This window comes from Aegilops tauschii, chromosome 6 (assembly GCF_002575655.3).
Source record: "Aegilops tauschii subsp. strangulata cultivar AL8/78 chromosome 6, Aet v6.0, whole genome shotgun sequence".
NCBI lineage: Eukaryota > Viridiplantae > Streptophyta > Magnoliopsida > Poales > Poaceae > Aegilops > Aegilops tauschii.
This window is the reverse complement of record NC_053040.3, coordinates 467,787,860-467,803,557: the sequence shown is the minus strand read 5'-3', so window position 1 is coordinate 467,803,557 and position 15,698 is coordinate 467,787,860.

Sequence of the window (15,698 nt, the reverse complement as noted above, 5' to 3'; positions counted from 1 at the left end):
TTCGGCTGGTGTGTGTAGAGGACTAAAAGGTGCATCCTTCACGCGGTCATTGCCGCCGAGGGAGGAAACCCACAGCTGTCGGCACGGCCCGATCCTTTGCTCGTGCCGTTCTCTCCGACACAGCACCGGCTCGGGAGGTCCTCCGACCCTTCTTCCTCCCTATCGTATTGTGCACAGATCGGACCTGGCGTCGCCGACATCCCGACGAACCTTAGGTACAAGTTCTTCGAAAGCGGCCTTGCTCTACTCCCCCAGCTCCCAACGTGTCTGCATGTGCATCTTTTTCTACTTCCATCAGCTCTTCCAAATCCACCTAAATTTTTAGTATTGTTAGAGGTAAAGCTACTTCATGCATTCGAATATAGGACTTGGTTCAAACAACGAAGAAAGGGGGAGACATCATAGCATGAATCTAGGACTTGATTCAACGAGGAAATAACAGGGGGAAAGTAGTAGAGACCGGATACCCAACCGGTCTCTTGGTTGAAAAGGTAAATAATGGGAAAACTCAGTACAAACTGGATAAGGAACAAATCTATTATTGGTTGAAAAAAGGATAGAAAGTGGTGGGTGGTGGACAAGTCAACAAAGTATGTCCAGGATTAGATTTGCTGCCCTCACATAGTAAAAGGTCTCCAGGATTAGATTTTCTGCCCTCACATAGTAAAAGGTCTCCAGGATTAGATTTGCTACCCTCACATAGTAAAAGTTCTCCAGGATTAGATTTTCCGCCCTCATAGAGCATGAACAAACTCGGCATCACCACTTTATGCCTCCTTGTAGGTACATTGTGCTGATTCGTTCACTGTCGCATGTCCTTATACCAACCTTTTGCTATTGTTAATGTAAGGGAACATCTAAAAGGAAGCGATCACACTGTTACCTTAAGTACATGTCTAACCAGTGTTATTGTTAATCTAATGCCTCCAGTGATATGATGCAATTAAACTGTGTTAACAAATGGTACTCCTCCTGTTTTCCCCAGTATGATAAGTAAGTTGCTTCTTTACGCTACTGAGTGACCTGGTGTCCCCATGGTCCCATGCCCTTAAACCAACTCTTTAGCTGCCGTCGATTTACTGTATCCGGTAAACAAGCAATGTCACCATTAAAGTAATCCCATATTTGACGAATGTCATAGTTGATCGTAATGCTTCCGGTAACATGAAGCATTGTTGATGTTTTAGAATCTACTATCCTTGCGTGATTGCCATGAACATAATTAATATGCTTCTTTTCATTTTGTGTATGCTTCGTATATTCTTATTGACCCGCAACTGTTTAATTTCTATCTTTTTGTGAAAATAGGGATATCCATTTCACATGTTGCTATTGTATCCTTTTGGTGAACTGCACAAAACACTTTTTTTGGAATGAGTGTGTTGTGCAGTTCAACTAAAATGTCATGTGGGCAACATCTCTCAATTTTGGTGGAAGTGCACAAAATGGTGATTGGAGTTTCCAAAATCTCCATCAAATTATGCTGGTAATCTCGTGCAACATTTTATTAGCTTTTGCAAGATGAGCCGTCACTGTCACCACAATGGCACTTTATTTTAGTGGAACTGCACAAAAGGATAAACAAATTATAGTTGTACCTTAGATTAGCAGGCCAGCCAACCTCAATGTTGCTGAATTTTAGTGCAACTACTAAAGAAGAACCTGCCTGCTCACGAGAGCAAGTACTTCTTGCTAGCTGAATGATGCAATCTTTGCTTCATTTCAGGTGAACTGCAGAAAAAGGCTCATGAATTGAATCATGGCACTCCAGGCTGGCCTCATCTGAGTAGAGTTGCGGGTTCACCACATCGAGTCATGGAGGTATAGGGCCCCTCACACCGGTTGCTTCAACTAGTGCCACTATTATAGTAATCATGCTCTTTCTTATCTGTGCAAACATGAATACTCTACTACAGATGTTGTGATGGTCAAGAGTATTCGCCAAGTTCTTGGGTTGTATGACACGGCTAGCCAAGATGGATTTAATCCCGATATTCACTTTATCAAAAGGCTCTAATGGGTTGGTTATTAATCTTGCAAGCTGGGAATCAATTAGATGTGTAGCCATCTTTGTGGTACTTATTATTTGAATCTTATTTGTTGGTTCTGAATCTTGGAAGCTGGGAATCAATGAGATGTGTAGGCATATTTGTTGTACTTATTATTTGAATCTTATTTGTTGGTTCTGAATCTTGCAAGCTGGGAAACACGGCATGATGATGTAGAGGACAACAACCATAACAAACTGTTCAAACTTGGTAGTATTTTTTGTGGGAAAGTGCGGCAAATGTGCTGATCATGTGCGTCCTTAGAATAATAATTCTAATTGTTGTGCATGTTGATCCAGTGGCACTGACAGAATGAGCCAATGCATTGATTGTTTCAAGAATACATTTTAATTAAAGCTAATCAAATTTAAGTAAAGTGACCACTAACACTTGTTATTACAGTACCAATACAGACCCACTCGTGAACAGACGTGTGTGGCCGGAATATGTTTCTTAATGGAGGCGTTTGAATGTGCCGAGGGTGCATATTCTGCCGGGCGTGCAGCGGGCGAAGGAGGGATAGTAACTGTTGTCGCCTATACACACTCATTTTATTGTTGAATCCAGTTCCCCAAGAGCTGAAAAACGAACTACTGCTGCCGCCTACTCACTAGTTCACTTGAAGAGACTCCAACGGCGATCCGAGGGGTGAGCCTGCTGGATATGGACTTCAGCAAGGAGTTCACCTTTGAGTTCTCCGTTCAGTCCCTTGGCAGCACCATGTTGAATGTGATGTACACCAACGATCCGGACTCGGTGAAGCTCTGCCTCGCCGAGTTCAAGCAGTACCTACAGGACGAGAAAGCACAAGTTCGCAGGACTAGACCTTGTGCCCATCCATTTATCTCCTGACAGGGACCAGCGGATCGCAGTCGCCCAGGAATGCGTGCGAGACGAGGTTTTCGTCTACCACTGTTGTATTGCCATCAGAGGTTCTGGAGCATTCGCTTGTTTCATCGGCAGCGCCGACTGCACCTTCACTACGATGGAGAGAAGGAAGAACGCGACGATTCGGCCATCTGGTGCAACAAGCTTGTCGACATCCAGAAGCAATACAAGATCATCGGCAACGGGCAGGAGATGGACTCCGTGGTTGACCTCGCTGAGACCATCATCAACCCCTGCTACGCCAACATGAAAGAAGACAATGATACCAAGGAGTTCCACCGGCCACCCTGCATCCGAACAAGTCAACCCTTGTACTCCCCTCCGCCTGCGTCTCCCCCCGCTCCGGTTCGCTCGGTCCGCGGTCTCGACGTCGTCGTCTGCCTTAGTCCTCTCGTCGCGGCGCCGCTGTCTGCCATTGCCAACATGGTCAGCAAAAGAAGATGAATCGGGAGACAAATGTTCGTCGAGAGGCTGACAGTCCCGGGCCCACCAGGTCCATGGCCTAGGTTTTGTTGTTTAACATCGGCAGCCCACGACATGTTTCAATGTTTTTTCGATCAAGCGGCTTCTGGGCCTCCCAACCTAGCTTGTCTATAGCATCAACAGCCCAAGTTATGTTTGTTTTTTCAAGACGACGCACAACTTAGTTCTATTTTTCTATAAGAATGCTAAACAGAACCTATGTTTTCCCTTCAATAATAGTATATATATATATCTTATTTTATTACATGTATATATATAATAGAAACAACATAAGGTTCCGTTAATCCTGTCGTTCGTCCAACCATTTTATAGACCTTCCCACATCCTTTATTTTTTGTATTCATTAATCCTATATTTGAATTTTCTTCCACTTTCTTTTTTTGATGTAAACTGAGTTTTCTCTCAGTACTTTTCCTAGAACCAACTCAACTGTCCCACGTCTAGCCTAAAAAAATAATACCCCACGTCGTATTAACTCATCAAATTAAAATGACATTTTATTTCATAAATTGAAAGTTCTTACAAAACAATAATAATAATTGTTTATATATATCGTGGCAAGTTAACTCCTAGTGATTGCGTACATAAGCTTGCAAATATTTTACTGACCAATGCAGTAATAGAGGTGCAACCATGTGTTTATGTTTTTATAACATTTCTCCGTCCAGCCCAACATGATATTTTCAGCCAGCCCAGCAAGTCTGCGGATTTCGAGAAAATGCAAATGGGCTTTAAATTCTACCATATATATAAACGGGATGCATAGATGCTACATCATTGTTTCACCCAACCCACCAAATCAACTAAAAAAACAAATGGATTGGCTGACATGTGGGCCAGTAGGTCGAAGCCTAAGCGAGGCGTTGGATTTACATCCAACGACTGGCATTCTTCTTCAATCTCTCATTTTCTTCCCCGAGCGCTGCCGGGACCGCCTGCTCTAGCCTCCGGCGTCCCGGGGTGTTGTTTTGCGCGCCTCGCAGCGAAACACTACCCCGCCGACGGCTAGGCCATCTCTCCACTCCGCACCTCCTGTTATTCTCTGCCGAGTGTAGGCCCAACCCGCACCTGAACCAGTCGAGTTTCCCACTCCTCTACGTCTGCGACTCCACTGCCGCGTCTTCCCCATCTCCGGGTCATTCCAGTCTGGGGCCTCGCCGTCATCCACCGCCTTGCAGCGCTCGGCGCGGCGTGGTCAACAAATGAGTCATCAGAAGAGGAATGTACATGAGAGCCTGACGGCTAGGACCCACGAGGTCCATTGTCGCACGCAAGGAAAGTTCCTCCTTATTAAGTTGTTTCCTCCCCTTGACAGCTGGGACCCACCGGCTGTATCTTCGCACGGATGGAAGTGCCTCCTTGTTATGCGAAAAAAACTATTCCTCCCGATGACACCTGGGGCCCGGCAGATTTGGTAGCTGACTTGTGGGCTTACTAAGCCGAAGTGTACGCAGGGCTTTGTCAACTTAATTGACAAATGATTCTAGCGGCTGGACCATTGGATGTTAATCCAACAGCAGTGCTCCTTCTTCAACCTATGTTCTAGCTCCTGTCTCCCATGGGTGGCAGTGCTGGCGCGCACCCGAACTAGTCAAGTTTCCCACTCCTCTCCATCTGCGACTCCACTGCCGTGTTGTGACACCCAAAATTTCTATTTTTGGTTTTATCAAAATCTTTTATTTGATTTGACGAGGGTATTTAAATTTTCTTCTAAAGAACTCTCCCTCTCAATTTTTTTATGACAAATGTTTTGTTTATTTTCATCCTAGACTAGATTGTTGGTCTTGGAGGTTTTTCATCTCATGTTGGCTCAAATGTTTTTCATTTGGGAAAATATATTTGAAAATCTTTTAAATAGCCCTATGGCATTTGGAATGATCTTTTCCCCTTTCAAAAATCCCTCTTGCCATGACCTAAGTGGAAATCCCCTCCCATAAGCCTTTCCCCATCTTTGGATCATGATATACTTCAAATCCAGCAGTATGAACCTCCCCATAATTCTTCTTTCATTTATTTCTCATCAAAAATAATTTCTGCCCTCTACTTTGGCTCTTGGAGATTTACAAAGGAGCTACCCTTTCTACTTTGAGTTCTGCCTCCAAACCAATTTCCCTAGCTAGTCCTTAGAGCCCTCAACCAAGATCCATGAAGATCCACTGGTCTCCAGTTCAATATTTCAAATTGTGCTTGCTGCAAGTTTGGACCATATTTGCCAAATTTGATGAAATTCAATTGTTTTCTCCTCCTAAAAATCTGAGAAAATTCAGGCAGCCTCTGGATGCATTGAGAGGTCACCTCACCAAGTCGCAGCTCCAGAAAAAAAATTTCTTCATGCCAAATCATTTCGTCGAACACCTGACGGGCACTGTTGCTGTCAATGTTTAGAGTTCAGATAAACAGTTTCAGTAAACCACTGTCGTTTTCTTCAGAGCTCGTTCTCGATCTCGCCAGTACCACGGTGGCGCCTTGCTCCCTGTTCCCTCCTTCTTATCCCTGCGCCGCACGATCGCCTGGAAGTTTGCGGGCGTCGGCGACGACCAGGAGGAGGTGCGCCACCCATGAGCGATGGCAGCAGCGGCTTTGCGGCTTCCAGAGAGAGGCGCGGCGTTGGACGGCGCCGTCCAGCGCCGCCGAAGCCACCGGAGGCCGCCGCGTGGCCATCCACTCACCCGTGCACGCTGCCATCCATCATCGTGAAATCCTAGGCGCGGAGCGCGCTCCCTGCCGCCGTCGTGCCCGTACGGCCGCCCCGTCGAGGATCGGGGCATTACGCCTAGCCCGACCAAGGTTTAGCGAGGGAACGGCACCAGTGATCCTCCCTAATGGTGCCTAGCCGCTTAAACCCACTGCCCAACCACTGCCTTGCCGTAATCGCTCGCTGGAGCTTTCCCGTTCACGGCCACCCCCTCAGATCGCCTATAAATAGAGGCCCCGAGCTCGAACTCGAACCCACACCACCTCTGCACTCCACCAATACCACGCCAAGCCACTGGAAGAGCCCCGAGGGAGCCTTCTTCCCCAACTCCGGCCGCCTCGACCCGCCACGGGGTCCAGCTCGATTCACCCCCGTGCGTGCACCTCTACCTCTCAGCTCTTGCCAGTAGCTTCCTAATGCATCCACTCTTCTGACCCATGCTTCAATTTGGAGTTTGCAGCACCCACCGGAGTACTCCACCATCGCCCGAACCACCGTCCGCCGGAGAAAGTGTCGCTGTCGACGTGGTGCTCTCCGACGACCAAGTCCACCACCCACCGACGCGGAAGAACACCCTGAACCTCTTGGTACCCTCCGATCTCTCTGCCTCGCCGTGGTTCAACGCCGGCGGCCACCGCAGCCTTCGGGCGCCGGCGAGCCCCTTTGGAGTTTTTAAACCTGACGGGTGGGACCCCCCGTCAACCTCTCTTCTTTCCCCCCTCGAACCGTTTTCCGTTGGCGCCTTCGGGCAAATGCGCTTTCTCTTTGGGCTGGCGCCTTTTATTGCGAACCGTTTTCTGTTTAATCAAACAAGTCCCTGGTTCTTTTCTGTTTCATCACAGATCAGTACCTGGACTAAAACCCTTATAACTTTTTAATAAAAGATGATTTTTGATTGATTCTTTTTCTGACAGTCTTGAATTTTTGTCTAGTTTTTTATAGTAATTATTTGGAAAATATTTGGAAAAAATTTTATGCACGCGATGATTTTCACGTTAGTGTTCGGTTTCGTTATACCGTAGGTTCCGGAGGAGGTGACGGAGCCGCGAACTTCGCCGAGCTAGACTCCGACTTCTCCGAACCAGGCAAGCATGTTTGAACCTTTGATATGATAGGTGTTTTGCATGTTTGCTTGAATGGTTGTGCAGGGCATAGGAGCATCGGTGAGTATTACGTTGCATGCAAGGCAACTGACCCTGTGTTTCGAAGTTACCGTGATCTTGTTTGAGAGATGACCTGATCATGTGGTGACATGAAAGGTAGTAAGATGGTATTGTTGTAGCATGCCAGTCTTACGTCATCTGATAAACTCCAACGTTAACGTGGACTCAGCCACGTTACCGTTCTTCCCCTTTCGTGCTGCCACATGTTTTCTGCAAACAATACGGTTTAGTAAGTTGTTAACCTCTTTCCGTGTACACACCAAATAGAGGGGCCGGGATGAGGGTTCCATGGCCCTGGATTAAAGCCAGTCATCCGGTCAGGGGGCATGGGTGTTTCCGGTTGGGACCGAGAGGGGGGCACCCCTTAGAGCGCGCGTATATAAATTTGATCCCATGCTACGCGAGGTTGTAGCCTCCCCGTCTCAAAGTTTTTCTTGAACGTTGCCGAGGGTGATTCCTGGCATCGGAATGTTGAATGGGTGTGTACTGGTTAGATGTGTTTCTTCCAAAACACCGTAAACGGAACTAGTCCCTGTGACTACTGAAATCCGTTGGCTGTGGTTAAAGTACAAACTCTGCAGAGTCAAATCCTTCCGAGTCATCGTGTCCATGGTCAAGGACCATGGCCAGCATATCCATATCTATGTCAGTCCTCGTGGTAAAATCCCCGGTGAACAAGCTTGAGTGGTATACCCGTTTGAATTGTTATTCCTGTGGATGGACTAACCTTTATTTTCTCTCGTACCTGAATATTCCCTTGCAATGATTTAAATTCATGAGCTACTAAAATATTAAGTTATGAAATATAAGCCCTTTATGTGATGTTGCTCAGATGTCCGACTGTGGCACTCTTGTCATTTACTTTCAATATAAGCCCTTTATGTGATGTCGCTCAGACGTCCGACTGTGGCACTCTTGTCTTTTACGTTCAATATAAGCCCTTTATGTGATGTCGCTCAGACGTCCGACTGTGGCACGCCCATTTTTACTTTTGATATAAGCCCTTTATGAGATGTCGCTTCATACGTCCGACTGTGGCACACACTGTTATTTATTTTTCCATTATAAGCCCTTTATGAGATGTCGCTTCAGACGTCCGACTGTGGCACGCACTGTTATTTGTTTTTCCATTATAAGCCCTTTATGTGCAGTCGCCTTGACGTCCGACTGCGGCATTGTTATTTCATTTGTATCCTTTCGAGGAGTCATTCAGACACTCGATTGGCCTCAGTATTACTTTGGGATTTCGGGAGGACTACCGCCCGACTTCCCTTTTATTTCCCATGCATTGCCATCTCATTGTTTGAGTACGCTCTATTAGTCTGTGCATATGCATCATGTTTACATTTGTTATATCTTATGTCCGAACTGTCTTGCGAGTACTTTCATAGTACTCACCTGGCTTGTTGTTTTGGCCAGATATTGACGTAGGCGATCTCATGGATGAAGAGTTTGATAGTGAGTCCGACGCCTAGAGGAATCCTAGTCAGTCCCGTGCGATCCTGGATATTGGTCACTTGTATTATATACGCTTCCGCCACCCTCAATAAGTATCCTCGAGCCTCACTCCGACGCTCGAAGAGCTGTTAGTTTCAGGAGTCATGTCACCCACTTCACTGTGATATTTCCACCTCCGCTTTTATCGTGAGTTAGTAGTTATGCCACCCTATCCGCCTTTATGTATTATTGGCGTGCTTGTAATAAATTGTTGAGCAGTCTCCGCTCAACCTTGTATTATATTCAGTACTCCTGGTTTTTCTTCTGTGATCAAGAATTTGTCTACCAATGAGAAGGATTCTTCTCTACTGGTCCGTAAAAGGGATCAGTTTCTCAATAAATATTTTTATTGGAAAACCGGTCGTGACAAGCTTGGTATCAGAGCCAGGCTGACTGTAGGAAGCCACTAGGTGTGATCGCTAATCGGATATTAGCGTCTTTAGTGCTTTTTCAGCATTTTGCAAATGTAGCCATTTTCTGTTGGTCATCATAAATTTATGACATGACTACTCAGAATTTTTGCCTACTTTTGTAGATGGCTGGAAGCAACTGCGAGACTCGGGTGTTCACTAATGTGCCCGAGGGGTTTGTCAAACTCCTCGTCTCCATCACCAAGCTCGCGATCGGGCTAGCGACTCGTCCGGAGTTCACGCTCTACCAGCACAAGCTCAGCGACGACGTGTCTATGCACCAGGCCGTGGTGCAATTCAAGGGAGGACGTTCTGCGTCTCGCCACTTCCGTTTTGTGGGAAGGGCCATGCCTACGGAGAGGCATGCCATGCAGATGGCTGCCCGTGAGGCGATAGCTCGCCTTCGGGACATTCTTCCTTCGATGCAGACTCATCGCTACCGCTACCTCCCATGCCATGTGCCATATACTTGTCACTATGCATTCGCCTGCCATAGGGGAGAGCGAGATGAAGCTATCGAGATGCTTGTTGAGTATCTCAAAGCTCTGGAGGAAGATTTCGACAACCTCGTGGACGATCTTGTGGCTGCCCGCATGGACTTAGTTCGGGGCGGTTCTGCCAGCAGGAAGGAGCTTCTCCACATGGCACCTCCACTGACGTTCGTCTCGTCCTCAACGTCCTATTCACCTGCCATTTTGGCCACCGCTCGCCGTCTGCCTACCACTGAGGAGTTCGACCGGGTCATCGCTCCTACTCCAGTCAGAGCTGCACCGCCTGCCGCACCTGCACTACCGCCTGTCGCACCCGCGCCATCACCTCAGCGCAGTGCTACACGCCTGGAGCATATTAGGGAGGAGGTGGAGGTTGAGTCTCCTGCACCGCTGGGTCTTACCCTCGGCAAGGGGAAGGACGTCTTCACCATCTCCGACTGAGTGCGCTTAGTCGCCGGGCGTTGTGCCTGGATGTATGATATGTTTTATATGTGCTTAAGTTTGTAGTATTTGTGTGCGCATCATGTAGGATCCCGGAGGAGTGTGCTAGCCTAAATAACATGTCAGGAGTGTGTACGCACATCCTGAGTGATGTATCATATGTTTGCGTATCATGTGTAAGATATGTGCTAAGCGGTCCTTCTTAGTGCGCGGTCAAATGTTTTCTTGAAAAATCTTGAGGTCTTTTAAATTTTTGCCTTTGCAAGATTTTCCTTGTGCCACACAGTTCTTCTCATAAATTTTGCAAAATAATACCCCAGAGTGGAAAATGTCTCATCCGTGGACTCGTTCCATGCCCAATCAACCAGAAGAAGTTTATGGAACACAGACAAGCAACAACTTCACTCACGGACAGTCTAGTCAACAGGACAGTGAGGCAGCCTTATCTCAAGCATGCCGTCTTTTCAAACAGAGCCAACAGCAACACCAAGAAATGATGAATCACGTCATCAATATGGGAAATCACCGTGAGCCATACCAACCACACTCCAAGTTGTCTGAACTGCAGAAGATACGCCCTCCAACATTTGCTCACACTGATAGGCCGCTGGAAGCCGATGATTGGCTTCGTGACATCGAAAGAAAGTTGATTATTGCTCAATGTTCTGATCATGAGAAGGTGCTTTATGCACCTCACTACCTCACTGGAGCAGCTGCAGCATGGTGGGAGAACTTCCTACACATGCATCCCAGTGAACACAACATCACCTGGGAAGAGCTTAAGGAAGGCTTTCGTGGGGCACACATACCCAGGAGCATCATAAAAATCAAGAAAAGGGAGTTCGATGATCTCAAGCAGAGAGGCATGACAGTAACGGAATACAACAGTCAGTTTACCTAGCTATCTCGTTATGCCTACGATGAGCATATGACTGAGAACAAGAGGATGGAAAAATTCTTGGACGGCCTGGCACCGGCACTAAGATGCCAACTGGTCGTACACACTTTCCCAGATTTTAAAACTCTGGTTGACAAGGCCATTACTTTGGAGAATGAGCGCCACAGTCTGGAGGATATTCGTAAGCGAAAGAGGGACAAGACGACTCTTGCTCGCAACAACCGAAGCAAGACTGATCTTCAGACAAATGAAGCGAGAAAATCCACGACTACTGCTCTTAGGCCAACCAGACAGTTTCATTCCAGAGACAAGGACTTTGCATACCGTCCAGGGGTCACTTGCTATGCTTGTGGAGAAGAAGGGCATTATGCCAAACAGTGCCCAAAACCAAGGAACTCGGCCCCCAAGCTGAACAATGGTGGGAATAATCCAGCCCCCAAGCGCAACAATTTCAATCCCAACAACAACCAGAGGAAGGGTCACCTGAACCATGTGACCAGGGAAGAAGCGCAGAATGCCCCAGACATCGTGCTCGGTACATTCCCTGTCAACACAGTACCTGCCACGGTTTTGTTTGATTCTGAAGCTTCTCACTCGTTCATTTCGAAGAGTTTTGTTTTGTAACATGGTTTTCCGATACTTCCTTTGGAAAAATCTATGATCATCAAGTCCCCCAAAAATAAGCAGATCACTCAGAGTTACTGCCAAGGAGTGATTATTGAATTCGAAGGACTAAAGTTTCAGGCTAATCTCATCGTGTTGGAAAATAAAGGACTAGATGTTATCCTAGGGATGGATTGGTTAACCACCAACAAGGGATTTATTAACTATTTCAATCGGACTGTAATCCTCACTCACCATCATGGCAAGACAATAAAGGTTACAGCTCAAGAGAGACCACGGTCACGGCAACCAAAGTTGAACAAAGTAGACATTTCAGAATTGAGAAAAGTTCCAGTGGTATGCGAGTTTCCAGACGTATTTCCTGAAGAACTACCAGGCATGCCACCAGACCGAGAGATAGAGTTCAGCATTGAACTAGCACCTAGCACCACTCCCATCTATAAGAAACCTTATAGAATGGCACCCTCAGAGTTGGTAGAATTGAAAAAAGCAAATAAAGGAATTACTGGACAAAGGATTTATTCAAGCCAGCTCCTCACCTTGGGGTTCGCCAGTATTATTCGCCAAGAAAAAGGATGGGACACTGAGATTGTGCATAGACTATCGAGCTCTCAATATGGTCACCATCAAAAACAAATATCCGATGCCACGGATAAATGATTTGTTTGACCAGCTCGCGCAAGCCAAGGTGTTCTCAAAAATTGATTTGAGATCGGGATATCATCAATTAAAAGTACGGACAGAAGATATCCCTAAGACAACATTCACCTCGAGATACGGATTATATGAGTTCACAGTAATGCCGTTTGGACTGACGAACGCCCCCGCATATTTCGTCCACCTCATGAACAAAGTGTTTATGAAATTTATGGACAAATTTGTTGTGGTGTTCATTGACGATATTCTAGTATATTTAAGGACACCAGAAGAGCATGCTGAACATCTCAGAATTGTTTTGGGAGAATTAAGGAAACATCAATTGTACGCCAAATTTAGCAAGTGTGAATTTTGGCTAAGGCAAGTTGGTTTCCTAGGCCATATATTAATCCAAGAAGGCGTGGCCGTAGACCCAGAAAAAGTCAAAGCCATACTTGACTGGAAACCACCAGCCAACATGACGGATGTGCGGAGTTTCCTAGGAATGGCCGGATATTACAGAAGATTTATTGAAGGATTCTCCACTGTGGCAAAACCAATGACACAGTTGCTCAAGAAAGACAAGAAGTTTGTATGGACGGAAGCGTGCGAGAAAAGCTTCCAAGAACTCAAGAAGAAACTAACAACAGCACCAGTTTTGATCGTGCCAGACATACACAAGAGTTTTGAAGTGTAATGTGACGCATCCCGGAAGGGCCTCGGGTGCGTGCTGATGCAGGATGGCAAAGTTGTCGCGTATGCTTCCAGGCAACTACGGAAGCATGAGGAAAATTATCCAACTCATGACTTGGAGCTAGCAGCGGTCATCCATGCACTCAAGGAGTGGAGGCACTTTCTGTTGGGAAATCGTTGTGAAATATATACGGACCATAAGAGCCTTAAATATATTTTCACACAACCAGAGCTAAATTTACGCCAACGACGCTGGTTGGAATTGGTCAAGGACTATGATGTCGGCATTCACTACCATCCAGGGAAAGCAAATGTAGTGGCAGATGCTCTTAGTCGGAACCCCAGCCCGGGCAACGATAGTCCACAGAACTTGAGGCCTGAGTTTCAGCAGGAGTTCGCTAGACTCAACATGGTGTTAGTCTCTGAAGGCAATGTATCAAATCTGGAGATACAACCCACCCTAATGGAACAAATTAAGAAGGCTCAGCATGGACATCCCAGCATCGAAGGTATAAAGAGGAAGATGAGCCTCGGCAAGGCTTCAGAGTTCGTCACAGATAATGAAGGAATATTATGGTACAGGGACAGACTTTGCGTACCAAACATTGAGGAACTCAAGCAACAAATCCTAACTGAAAGCCACACCGCTCCATACTCGATCCACCCTGGAGGAACCAAAATGTACAAAGACATTCAGGAAAGATTTTGGTGGCACGGTATGAAAAGGGATATAGCCGCATTTATTGCTTGTTGCAATTCTTGTCAGCGCATAAAAGCCGAGCATCAAAAGCCAGCAGGGCTGCTACAACCAAACAGGATACCTGAGTGGAAATGGGATGAAATTGGAATTGACTTCATCGTCGGACTACCTCGATCGCAGCACGGAAATGATGCCATATGGGTCATCACAGATAGGCTAACCAAGGTAGCGCATTTCATTCCCGTGAAGACGACCTACTCCACTCAAAGGCTAGCCAAGCTTTATCTCTCCCGTATAGTTTGTTTGCATGGAGTCCCAAAGACTATAATATCTGACCGAGGCACTCAATTTGTCTCTAAATTTTGGGATCACCTACAACAAGCTCTGGGCACGCAACTAGCATTCAGTACAGCATACCACCCTCAGACCGATGGACAGACGGAACGCGTGAACCAAATTCTAGAGGACATGCTGAGAGCCTGTGTGCTCACCTATGGATCCAGTTGGGAAGAAAGTCTGTCGTATGCCGAGTTTGCTTACAACAACAGTTACCAAGCCAGCCTGCAAATGGCACCTTTTGAAGCACTGTATGGACGGAGGTGTCGTACCCCACTAAATTGGTCAGAAACAGGTGACAGTCGTATCTTCGGCCCAGACATGCTCAAGGAACCGAGGAGAAAGTTAAACAGATCAGGGATAGACTCAAGACATCTCAGAGCCAACAAAAGAGCTATTACGATCGAAAACATCGTGAGGTCAGCTTTGAACCCGGTGATTACGTATACCTCCGAGTGTCTCCTATGCGAGGCCTGCAACGGTTCAAAATTAAGGGGAAGCTAGCCCCGAGATTTATTGGACCCTTCTGTATAGTTGCACGAAGAGGCACAGTAGCCTACCAGATAGACCTACCCAAAGAGCTGTCAGACATCCACGACGTGTTTCACGTCTCACAGTTGAGGAAATGTGTGAACAACCCGGAGAAGCATGTATCTCATGAAAACATTGATGTGCAACCAGACCTCACCTACAGAGAGCGGCCAGTAAAGATATTGGAAGAGTCTGAAAGGAGGACCCGTCAAAAAAGGATAAAAAATTTCAAGGTTCAGTGGAGCAATCACACCGAGGATGAAGCTACATGGGAAAGAGAAGATTTTCTTCAGGCAGAGTACCCACATCTGTTTGAGGATCAGCTGAAATCTCGGGGACGAGATTTTTCCGAAGGGGGTAGGTGCTGTGACACCCAAAATTTTTATTTTTGGTTTTATCAAAATCTTTTATTTGATTTGAGGAGGGTATTTAAATTTTCTTCTAAAGAACTCTCCCTCTCCAATTTTTTTATGACAAATGTTTTGTTTGCTTTCATCCTAGACTGGATTGTTGGTCTTGGAGGTTTTTCATCTCATGTTGGCTCAAATGTTTTTCATTTGGGAAAATATATTTGAAAATCTTTTAAATAGCCCTATGGCATTTGGAATGATCTTTTCCACTTTCAAAAATCCCTCTTGCCATGACCTAAGTGGAAATCCCCTCCCATAAGCCTTTCCCCATCTTTGGATCATGATATACTTCAAATCCAGCAGTTTGAACCTCCCCATAATTCTTCTTTCATTTATTTCTCATCAAAAATAATTTCTGCCCTCTACTTTGGCTCTTGGAGATTAACAAAGGAGCTACCCTTTCTACTTTGAGTTCTGCCTCCAAACCAATTTCCCTAGCTAGTCCTTAGAGCCCTAAACCAAGATCCATGAAGATCCACTGGTCTCCAGTTCAAATATTTCAAATTGTGCTTGCTGCAAGTTTGGACCATATTTGCCAAATTTGATGAAATTCAATTGTTTTCTCCTCCTAAAAATCTGAGAAAATTCAGGCAGCCTCTGGATGCATTGAGAGGTCACCTCACCAAGTCGCAGCTCCAGAAAAAAAATTCTTCATGCCAAATCATTTCGTCGAACACCTGACGGGCACTGTTGCTGTCAATGTTCAGAGTTCAGATAAACAGTTTCAGTAAACCACTGTCGTTTTCTTCAGAGC